At 38.6% G+C, this 11,637-nt stretch overlaps 1 long non-coding RNA gene across 1 annotated transcript in view; it reads left to right on the top strand.

Moving 5' to 3' along the window:
- The window catches only part of LOC119467547, a 27,492-nt gene extending 19,518 nt beyond the window's left edge, over nt 1–7,974 (top strand). The window contains exon 2 of the long non-coding RNA XR_005196084.1: nt 7,116–7,974. This is a non-coding gene — a long non-coding RNA (uncharacterized LOC119467547). The remainder of the gene's footprint in view (nt 1–7,115) is intronic.
- Nucleotides 7,975–11,637: the final 3,663 nt, after the last annotated feature.

The raw sequence follows: 11,637 nt of genomic DNA on the forward strand, positions 1-11,637 counted from the left end.
GCCTCCTGGGTTCAGGCAATTCTCCTGCCTCAGCCTCCCGAGTAGCTGGGATTACAGGCACGCACCACCATGCCCAGCTGATTTTTTGTATTTTTAGTAGAGACGGGGTTTCACCATTTTGACCGGGATGGTCTCGATCTCTTGACCTCGTGATCCACCCGCCTCGGCCTCCCAAAGTGCTGGGATTACAGGCTTGAGCCACCGCGCCCGGCCCCGTGGGAAGATAAATTAACAAAAATATCAAATTTTGGATAACGATGAATGAAGAAAATAAAACCAAATGTAAAGATAGAATCTGATGAGAAGAGGTTGTTATTTTATGAGGGTGGTTAAGGGAAGGCTTCCTTGAGGAGGTGGCATTTATACAGACACATGAACTAGTTGAGGGCAAATGATGCATACCTACTGGGGAACATTTTTTCAGACAAAAATAAAAGCTACTGGAAAGACCTTGAGGCAAAAATGAGTTTCACATGATGCAAATATACATATTTAGATTTTTCGAATCTGCTTAGAATGTCTTTTCCCCCCATTTTAAGTAGAATGTAGAAATCTTACTACCATACAGGAGCACTTATCCTCTACCCTTTAGAGTTGTCATGACTTAAATCTACATATGTTGAAAACCCCATCAGACAATGATACAATTTTTGTTTTCAACTGTCCAATATATTTTTATATTTTCTTTTTTTTTTTTTTGAGGGCACTAATCTGCCACTTCTAATATATTTTTAAAGAACTTAATGCCCATCAATGATAGACTAGATAAAGGAAATGTGGCACATATACACCATGGAATACTGTGCAGCTATAAAAAAGGATGAGTTCATGACCTTTGCAAGGACATGGATGAAGCTGGAAACCATTATCCTCAGCAAACTAACATAGGAACAGAAAGCCAAACACCACATGTTTTCACTCATAAGTGGGAGTTGAACAATGAGAACACACAAACAGGGAGGGGAACATTACCCACTGGGGCCTGTCAGTGGGTAGGGGGCTAGGGGAAGGATAGCATTAGGAGAAATACTAATGTAGATGAAGGGTTGATGGGTGCAGCAAACCACCATGGCACATGTATACAAACCTGCGCTTTCTGCACATGTATCCCAGAACTTAGGGTATATATATATATTTAAACAAAAAAAAAAGAACTTAAAAGGAGAATAGGCTACTATTTTTACACATATTTACTGTTTCTTGTGCTCTTCCTTCATTCCTGATGTTTCAGGTTTCCTTCTGGTATCATTTCTGTCTGAAGAATTTTCTTTAGCAATTCTTTTAGAACAGCTCTGCTAGAAATAAATTCTTTTAGTTTGTTTTCATTATGAGAATGCCATTATTTCACCTGAATTTCTGATGGATATTTTCACTGGATGTAGTATTCTATGTTAACAATTATTTTCTTTCAGCACTTTAAAAATATTGTGCCACTTCTGTGGTTTGCATGGATCCTGCTGAAAGATTTGCTGTGATTCAGGTTGTTTCTGTGTAGGTAGTACTTTGAATTTCCCTAGCTGCTTCCAAGATTTTTTTCTTTGTCTTCATTTTTCAGCATTTTGATTATGATGTGTTTGGTTATAAATTTATATGTTCATCCTGTTTGGGATTTGTTGAACTTCCTGAATCTGTAGATTTGTCTTTTGCCAAATTTGAGATGTTTTCTTCTATTATTCTAAATTTTTCAGCACCTTTTGTCATTTCTAATCTTTTTTCTCTCTGCTTTTCAGATTGCTTGATTTTTATTGCTCTATTTACAAATTCATTGACTCTGTCATGTTTACCTTGCTATATTTGATTCTTCTTTATGTCTTCTATTTCTTTGCTGATACTTTCTATTTTTTTTTATTGGTTTCAAAAATGCTTGTGATTTTTTGTAGGAGAATTGTTATAACAAAGTCAAGAACTTTGAAGGGCCTGAGATTTTTACCTTACTTGCAAGTTAACAAGTTAGGCTGCCACAATTTTATGAATAGTGACAGAAGACACGAGACTCCTGGGTCAGAGACAAAGGACAGTTTATTACCCACACGAATAGCAGGAGGCAGAGTACCAGCATTTAACCCAGTTTTGTAAGCCTCAGTTCCCACACAGTGATGCTATGACGACCCCGTGATACCTGTATATGTAGTGGATTTTGTTATAGAAGAACTCTGTGGGAAACACCAGTCTTTAATAAAGCCCAGCCTTGCCCTGAAGAAAGACATTATCTTTTTTTATCCTGGAAAGCAAAAACATCTGTCCTTGGTCATAAAGGAAGACATTCTATCTTCCAAGGATGTTTGCTATATGAACAGCCCAAAGAGTTAGTTCAGAGAAAAAGCCGTTAATGCTTTTGCCTAGAACACATGCAGAAATGAAAGAGATCAATGGAGAATAGTCTCCTAACAAATATTAATAGTTGCTTTAAAGCCTTCATCACATAATTTTATCATCTGTGTTATCTCAACATTGTCCTTTTTTCCCCTATATAAATTGAGATTTTCCTGTTTTTTTAATATGCTTTGTAATTTTGGACTGTATCATGGACATTTTGAATATTCTGTTCTGAGATGCTGGATCTTATTTAAATCCTGCTAAGACTATTGATATTTTTGTTTTAGCAAGCAATCAAGCTGGATAGCTTCCTGCCACAAGTTCAGACTAGTCTTCTGCAGGTGAGAAAGCACATAATGATATGAATATCCACCTCCAAAACCCCAATATGTACTAAATTCCAGAGTAATAAACCTAGAGAGGCCTTCTTCCTCTTCCCCAGAGGAAATTCACTTACATTTCAAGATAATGAGTAATATCTCTCCCAAGTGGGAGGAATGGATAGGTCATCTGCAGCTTTGATAAAAGCTTGGAGTCTTCCAAATTTAAGATTCTTCACCTGTGATGGAACCCACTGCACAGGAAACATCTGTTGGCTTATGGGAAATGAGGTATGGGGAAATGACATAAGGTGTTGTAAATGCTTTGTGCTTTGAGTAACAAATCTTTTATGGCAGTAGCCCAGCAGTCTGGTGTTCTCTGCCAATATATGTATATGAAACTGTGACAAGCTAACCTATTAGCTTGCAAGAAGGATGAAATCTAAGACACTTCACAGTTTCTCACTTAACAGGGGAGAGTGGCAGGATGTGAAGGTGAAGAAGCAGGCAAGGCAAATCATGTAGCACCATCCATAGTTGAGGTAATAGATGGATTGTTAATGTTAAGAATAATGACAGCAGTAGCATTGGAAAGGAAAACAAGACACTGCATGCTAAGCTCTTCTGTGATGAGGGTGAGAGACTAGGAGCACAGTAGATGATTGTACAAAAAAAGGAGAATGAATGATATGGTCAAGAGAACTAGAATTTTCAAAGGAAAAAAAGGATCTGGAATTGTCAGAGGGTAATAAACAGGACACCTACTTCATCTCTAGGCCCCTTTGGTAAGTGAGTTGAGTGATTTTTAAAAGCAGACACAATTTGAGAGTACTGTAGGGAAAGCAATATTATTAGGAGATGGTTAGGTTTTGGTTAGAGTAAGAAAATGAAAAGAATGTTCAGAAAAAGGGTTAAGGATTAGGAGATTTGACTAATGACAATACTGTGGAAGGGTCAACACAGATTAAGAGGAGCTGGAGGCCGGGTGGCTCACATTTGTAATCCCAGCATCTTGGGAGTTGAGGCAGGCAGATCACCTGAGGTCAGGAGTTCAAGACCAGCCTGGCCAACATAGCGAAACCCCATCTCTACTAAAATACAAAAATTAGCTGAGTGTGGTGGCGCACACCTGTAATCCCAGCTACTCTGGAGGCTGAGACAGGAGAATTGCTTGAACCCAGGAGATGGAGGTTGCAGTGAGCCGAGATCATGCCACTGCACTCCAGCCTGGGCAACAGAGAGATGCTGCCTCAAAAAAAAAAAAAAAGAAAAAAAAGAGGAGTGGGAAATTAGGCTAGATTAGAGCAAAGCATGATGTTGTTACAATTCTATACAATTGACTCTAAAAGATGCAAATAGGCAAATGAGGTATGATGGGGTTATTTCTAATTTTTTTTTAAAAAGAAGGACTCATTATAGCCTCTTGGGATTGTTCTTTTAAGCGGTTTATAGCTTGTAATTATAATCTCTTAGAATTATTCTCTTAGGCAGTGTATAAAGCGGGTGGATATTTTGATGGCATCACGGACAGATTTACCAGGATCACACTCAACTCTGTGTGCCTCAAAAATCCAGCTGGAGTTGTGACTGGGAGGAACTTTGGATGTGTTATTTAAATCCAGGAACACTTGGGAATTTTAGAGGCTTTCTTTACAGTCTAAGTCTTTGGTGTTGCTGCCACTGGACAGGCAATCTTCAGGAGCTTGGAAATCTTGCTGTTACTGGAAAAGAGCATAGTGATGTAAATATCTACCTGGAAAACCCAAGAAAAGCAACATCACTTTGGGTGTCTCCTCAAACTTCAGCTCATCAGAGGGGGCTTATTTGAATACACTATCTGAGAGAGTATCTTTCCTGGTCACTTTCCATTCTCCTTTCTATGCTTCCCCCTCACCACCACCTCCTTAGCACTTATCACCACCTGTCATATATTTCTTTCTCTAGTATTTCCTCTCAGTAAGACATAAAGACCTTGAGAACAGATTTTTTACTGCTATTTCCAGGACCCAGAATAGCATTTGGCACATTGTACATACTCAGTAAATATTTGTAGAGTGGATGAATGGATAGATAAACTAAAGAGTATTAGAACCATTAAGCAAGTTTGGTAATTAATTACCAATTAAAAAATCAGTAATTCTGCTGGGCATGTTGGCTCACGCCTGTAATCCCAGGACTTTGGGAGGCTGAGGGGTGTGGGTCATCTGAAGTTAGGAATTAGAGACCAGTCTGGCCAACAAGGTGAAATCCCGTCTCTACTAAAAATATAAAAATTAGCAGGGTGTGGTGGCATGCATCTGTAATCCCAGCTACTTGGGAGACTGAGGCAGGAGAATCGCTTGAATCCAAGAGGCAGAGGTTGCAGTGAGCCGAGATCGTGCCACTGCATTCCAGCCTGGGTGACAAATTGATACCCTGTCTCAAAAAATTAAAAAATCAGTAATTCTGAAATTAATAGTGTTTCTATGTACCAGCAAAAACCATTTGAAAAGTATAGAAAAAAAGTATTAATAGTAATAAAGAATATGAAATATCCAGAAGTAAACTAAATGGTAAATAATACTCAAATTTTACCGACAGAGGAAATGGATGAAGGAGAGTACCATGCTGCTGGATGGAAAGACATAATGTCATAATAATACAAATTCTCTTCAAGTTAATCTGTAAAGTGGACACAATAGCAATCAAAATTCCAGTGGAATTTTTAGAGAAAAGGAAGTGGCAAATTTGACAAAATGATTGTAAATTTCACCCTGAAGAATAAATGCTTCAGAATAGTCAATTCATATTCTGAAGAAAGGCACTGATAAGGGACCTTGCAAAAAAAAAAAAAAAAGAGAGAGAGAGATAAGGGACCTTGCTCTATTAGACACAAAAACCTATATAGGAAAAGACAAATGGTAATACCATTTAAAAAAAAATTTTTTTAAGTACATACGCCTTGCCCAAACATTCCACCTCTGGAAAATTTCCCTGAGAAATAACTAGATCATATGGCAAAGATGTTTATTGAAACATTGCCCAATACCAAACCAATTAAATACATTCATTTTTGACAAGTAGAGGATGCTTTTAACAAAGTATGGTTTAAATAAATTCCTGTGGAATACCACGAAGCTCTTAAGCATGATGATGTAGAACTACATTAATTGATATGGAAGGTGATCACCATATATTTGTGGTGTTTTAGCTGATTACAAAACAGTATGTCTCGTAGCCACATTTTTGTAAAATAAAAATTGGCATATACATGTGAAAAAAGGTCTAGATGGAAGATTATATATCAAAATGTTAACAGTAGTTCTGCACCTGTACACTGAAAAACTGATAAGCTTTCCCTAAAATGGGATGGCTGTTAAACTCCTCATTACTGCCACCTGGTGGCAACTAAGGGAGATTCCTGATTTCTTTTCTACCACTTTGAGTACAACACACAAAACATCGTAATTAAATAAAGTTATAAAGAAATCTTCAGTATCACCTGGTTCTACCCATCATTTTGTAGCTGAAGAAATAAACAGCAAAGACTTTAAGCCACTTGTCTAAAGTTTCACTATTAGTGAAATTTAATAATAGTAGCAAACATTTGTTGAGCCCTTTTGCTATGTACTTCAAATGGATTATATCATGTTATCGTCACAGGAGTCTATGAGGTTGGTCCTATTTTTACTCTTACTTATCCCCATTTACAGGATGAGGATCCTGAGGTTCAGGAAAAGTAAGCAACTTATCCAAGGCTGTATACCTGAGATACAGCCAGTCATTCTGAGTTTCACCTCCCTCTCCTGAACCTCTGTACTGTACCTTCTTAGCCCATTAATTGCCTCAGCCCTTTCCAATACGTGCTCTTGCCCTTTCCTTGTCTCTTCCTTCAATGTTTTGCTGACAACTCTTATCATATGCCCAGTCTTTAGCTTATGTTTCTCATGGTTGAAAAGACAGTATAGGCCAGGTGTGGTAGCTCACGCCTGTAATCCCAACACTTTGGGAGGCCACGGTCAGGACTTCCAGACCAGCCTGGCCAACATGGCAAAACCTAGTCTCTACTGAGGTAATCTCAGCTACTCAGGAGGCTGAGACATGAGAATTGCTTGAATCAGGAGGCGGAGGTTGTTGTAGTGAGCGGAGATCGCGCCACTGCACTCAAGCCAGGGGATAGAGCAAGACTCTGTCTCCAAAAAAGAAGAAAAGATGGTATAAACATTTACTGAGAGAAGTATAAGGAAACAAAATAACCTTTCCCCTGGCTCCTTACCCCAAGACCCTTGTCCAGATAGAAACTCAGACTTATTAACATATTGAATTGTTCAAGTGTCCGTATACTAAGAATCTTATGTCAGCGATATGGAACTATGGATAGGCTTCCTTGGGTTCCCAGCTCCACACTATAATCCTCCTCTTAAGTTTCTGTATAGCAGAGTTTAGAGTGAATATCACTATATGCAGTTGTTCATGTACTTCTTCCCCTTTCTCTTCTAGCTCTTGACAAAATTCTCAGGGAAAACTGTGTTCAGCTCTGGATGTCTCCCTTTTCGTGGATCAAACACAAAGGGCATCATTTTAAAATATATACGGAACCATAAAAGCCCCAAATAGCCAAAACAACCCTGGGCAAAAAGAACAAAGCTGGAAGCATCATACTACCAGACTTCAAAATTTACTACAAAGCTTTAATACCTCAAACAACATGGTGCTGGAATTAAAAAAAAAAAAAAAAANAAAAAAAAAAAAAAAAATAGACACATAGACCAATGAAACAGAATAGAGAATCCGGATATACCAACTCATCTTTAACAAAGGTGCCAAGAACATAGAATGGGGAAAGGATGACCTTTTCAATAAATGATGTGGGGAAACTGGATAACTATATGCAGAAGAATGAAACAAGATTCCTCTCTCTCACCATACACAAAAATCAAATCAAAATGGATTAAAGGTCTAAATCTAAGACCTGAAACTATGAAACCAGTAGAAGAATACACTGGGGAAGTGCTCCAGGACCTTGGTCTTGGCAAAAGATTATTTTTGTGCAAGACCTCAAAAGCACAGACAACAAAGCAAAAATAGACAAATGAGATTACATTAAGCTAAAAAGTTTCTGCACAGCAGAGAAAACAATCAACAGAGTTGGGGAGACAACCCATGGAATGGGAGAAAATATTTTCAAACTTTCCATCCAACAAGGGATTCATGACCAGAATAAACAAAGAGCTCAAACAATTTAATAAAAGAAAAAAAAAAAAAAAACCCACAAAACCCAAAAAACAAATAATCTAAAAAGTGGGCAAAAGATCTGAACAAACATTTCTCAGAGGAAGACAAAAATGGCCAACAGATATATGAAAAAATGTCCAACATGACTAATCATTAGAGAAATGCAAATTAAAACATGTTATTTCACCCCAGTTAAAATGACTTGTATTTAAAAAAACAGATAATAACAGATGCTAGTGAGGATCTGGAGAAAAGAGAACCCTTGTACATGGTTGGTGGAAATGTAAACTAGTACAACCACTCTGAAGAACAGTATGGAGGTTCTTCAAAAAACTAAAAATAGAATTACCATATGACCTAGCAGTTTCACTACTGAATATCCAAAAGAAATCTGCATATCTAAAAGATATCTGCACTCCCATGTTTATTGTAGCATTGTATGCCAAAGTATGGAATCAACCTAAGTGCCCAACAATGGATGAATAAAGTGTGGCATATAAGCACAATGAAATATTAATCGGCCATAAAAAGCAATTAAATCCTCTTATTTGCAGCAACATGGATGGTATTGGAGACCACTATGTTAAATAAGCCAAGTACATAAAGATAAATACTGCATGTTATCAGTCATACATGGGAACTACATACGTGGATGTTATGATGACACAGAGTAGATTGGTGGTTACCAGAGGCCAGAAAGGAGGGGATGGAGTAGGGGATGAAGGCGGAAAAAGTATATGAGTGTATTCATTACCACTGAACTGTGCACTTTAAATGGTAAAGATAATATATATTACCTCAATTTACAAGAGAAAAAACAAATGGCATCAATGTTAATAAGTGTGAAAGTTGTACTGGGAATAAATCTCATTTAAAAGTGAAATTAGAAATCTGAAATAACTAGTGCAGTTAGCCTCTGAAGCCCAAAAGTCTTATTCAGAGCTGGTCCCAAAATGAATACATACCTTTGTTTTATTGTCTAATTAAAGCTGCTGTTTTTCAAGTATTAGTTTGCTTCAAAATAATTTTTTTATTGGTACTAGTATTATAAGAGTATTATTTCCTCTTTTTCAGCTATACTTTTTGTAGAACAGTGTTAGTGAAAAGAACTTAACTGTTAGACAGCTTTGAGTTAAAATTCACATATTAGCTGTGATGAGGAAACTATTACATTAATTAAATTTTAATTACTTAATTTTATGATTTCTAAAATTAAGGATAATAACATCACCAAAGGTGGTGGAGAGGATTTAATGGGATGACGCATAAAACTGGGACACAGAGGCATCTAACAAGTACACATTTCCTCCCCTTCTCTCTTGTTATGTACTTATCCACATGGGCTAGAATTTCTCTGAAGGAACCAATTCTATCTTAACCAGCGTTCTATCTGAGGTATTTGAGGCTCTCTGCTTTTTCTTTCACATCCCACTTTGGATCTTTCATTACCTACTGCGAGCTCTGCTTTTAGACTAGATTCATAATTCAGTGATTTCCTACTCCTCCACAAACACCACCCCGGCCCAGGCCATCATCATTTTTCATCTGGACTACTGTAGTCACTTCCTAACTAGACTCCCAACTTCCACTCTTGCTGCTCGCCATTTATTATTCACATAGCAGCCAAAGTTATTCTTTCATAAATTAGATCATGTCACTTCTCTGCTCAAAACCTTCCAAGAGCTCCCCATGACTTTTAGACTAAATATCTAAAGTCCTTACCAAAGTCTACCAGACCTCTGTGATTTAACCCCAGCCTATCATTCTGACTTCAAACCTTTCTCATGCTCCCTTACTCTGCTCCAGCAGCACTGGCCTCCTACTTTTTTTTTTTTTTTTTTTCCCAAATGGCATGATCTTGGCTCACTGCAACCTTTGCCTCCTAGGTTTAAGCAATGCTCCTACCTCAGCCTCCCAAGTAGCTGGGATTACAGACACCTGCTGCCATCCCCAGCTATTTTTTTTCTATTTTTAGCAGAGAAGGGTTTTCACCATGTTGGCCAGACTGGTCTCGAACTCCTGACCTCAGGTGATCCATCAGCCTCCCAAACTGTTGGGATTACAGGTGTGAGCCACTGCGCCCAGCAGTCCTTGCTGTTCTTTGATGGTGCCAAGCATACTCCTGCCTCAGGCCCTTTACATCTGTTATTCCTTCTGCGTGGAATGCTCTTTCTAGATCTTTAATGACTTGCTTTCTCATTTTCCACCTCAGAGAAGCTGAATCTAGGTACCTCATTTTAAACAGATACCCCTGCAAGACTTTCTTTCCTTATGCTTATTTTCCTCATAGCACTTACCCCACAATGACATTGAGATATAGATTTTCTTTCCTTCCTTCCTCTTTTTCTCTTTTCCTTCCTTCCTTCCTTTTCTTTCTCTTCTCTCTCTCTCTCTCTCTCTCTCTCTCTCTCTCTCATATGTTGCCCAGCCTCTTGGGCTCAAGTGATCTCCCCACTTAGCCTCCCAAGTAGCTGGGACTATAGGTACATATCACCACACCTAACTATACATATAGTGCCACCTAAAATGTAAGTTTCCCATCTGAAATATAGGTTCAAGACTTTGTTTTGTTCACTTTGTATTATCAGCATTTACATCTGCCAGGCACTCAAAAGTATTTGTTGAATAAGTAAGTGAGCAAACTTTAACTTACTGCTATCCAATCAGCAAACTTACCTGCTTCCACAGCCATCCTTTCCCCTCTCCCTCCTTTTGAGTAAGAGATGTTTTTCTTCCTGTCTGAGATTGTGTCTCCTGTGTCCTGCCTCCTCAGCATTCCTTAATATTGCCTATCTTCTATATTCATTTTTCCCTGGCTACACTTTTTGTTTTCTGGCAAGCACACATCTCTCCCATCTTAAATTTAAAAAAAGAAAAAAATCTCTGTGCATCGCCTGTCAGCTGCTAGTCTCTCTCTCCTGCTCTTAACAGCCAAACTTGTGAAATATTTATTTATACTCTTTGCATTGCCTCACTTCTCTTTCATTCTAGTTTCTCCAAACCCATAGGAACTGCTCAGTCCTGTATAAAACAATTTCTTTCCTGAGCTCTTCTAAGATACTGCTCTCATTGTTTTTTTATGTTACTTCCCTGATTGCTACTTTTCCTGTCCCTCCCTCAAATTTTGTGTCTCACAGGGTTCTGATACAGGTTCTTTGTGTTCTCCAGATTCTCCCTTGTCAATCTTACCACATCCATTGCTTTAGTTACCACCCAAACCTAAATGCCCAGCCCACATCTCTCTGTTCTAAGCTCACGGCTTATTTGACTTAGTGCCTACTTGATCTTCACCTTGATTTCCACAAACCCCTCAAAATAAAGATACTCTCTTCCATCTCCAAACTTGATTCTCCTCCAGGTTAACTTATTTTTGTGCGTGGTACCATCATTCAGTTGCTCAAGTAGAAAACGTGGATATTGTCCTTTATTTATCCTTCTTCTTCAGTCCCCTTCCCCCATCTAGCCAACCATTGGCTTCCGTTAATTCTATTACAGTGAGGGGCTGAGCATGGTGGCTCATACCTATAATACCAGCACTTTGGGAGGCTGAGGCAGACAGATCACCTGAGGTCAGAAGTTCAATACCAGTCTGGTCAACATGGCGAAGCTCCGTCTCTACTAAAAATACAAAAATTAGCCAGGTGTGGTGATGGGCACCTATAATCCCAGCTTCTCCGGAGGCTGAGGCAGGTAAATCACTTGAACCCAGGAGGTGGAGGGCAGAGGTTGCAGTGAGCCGAGATCGTGCCATTGCTCTCCAGCCTGAGCGACAGAGCAAGACTCCATC

The sequence above is a fragment of the Cebus imitator genome, unplaced genomic scaffold (assembly GCF_001604975.1).
Source record: "Cebus imitator isolate Cc_AM_T3 unplaced genomic scaffold, Cebus_imitator-1.0 Scaffold303, whole genome shotgun sequence".
NCBI classification, from domain to species: Eukaryota; Metazoa; Chordata; class Mammalia; order Primates; family Cebidae; genus Cebus; species Cebus imitator.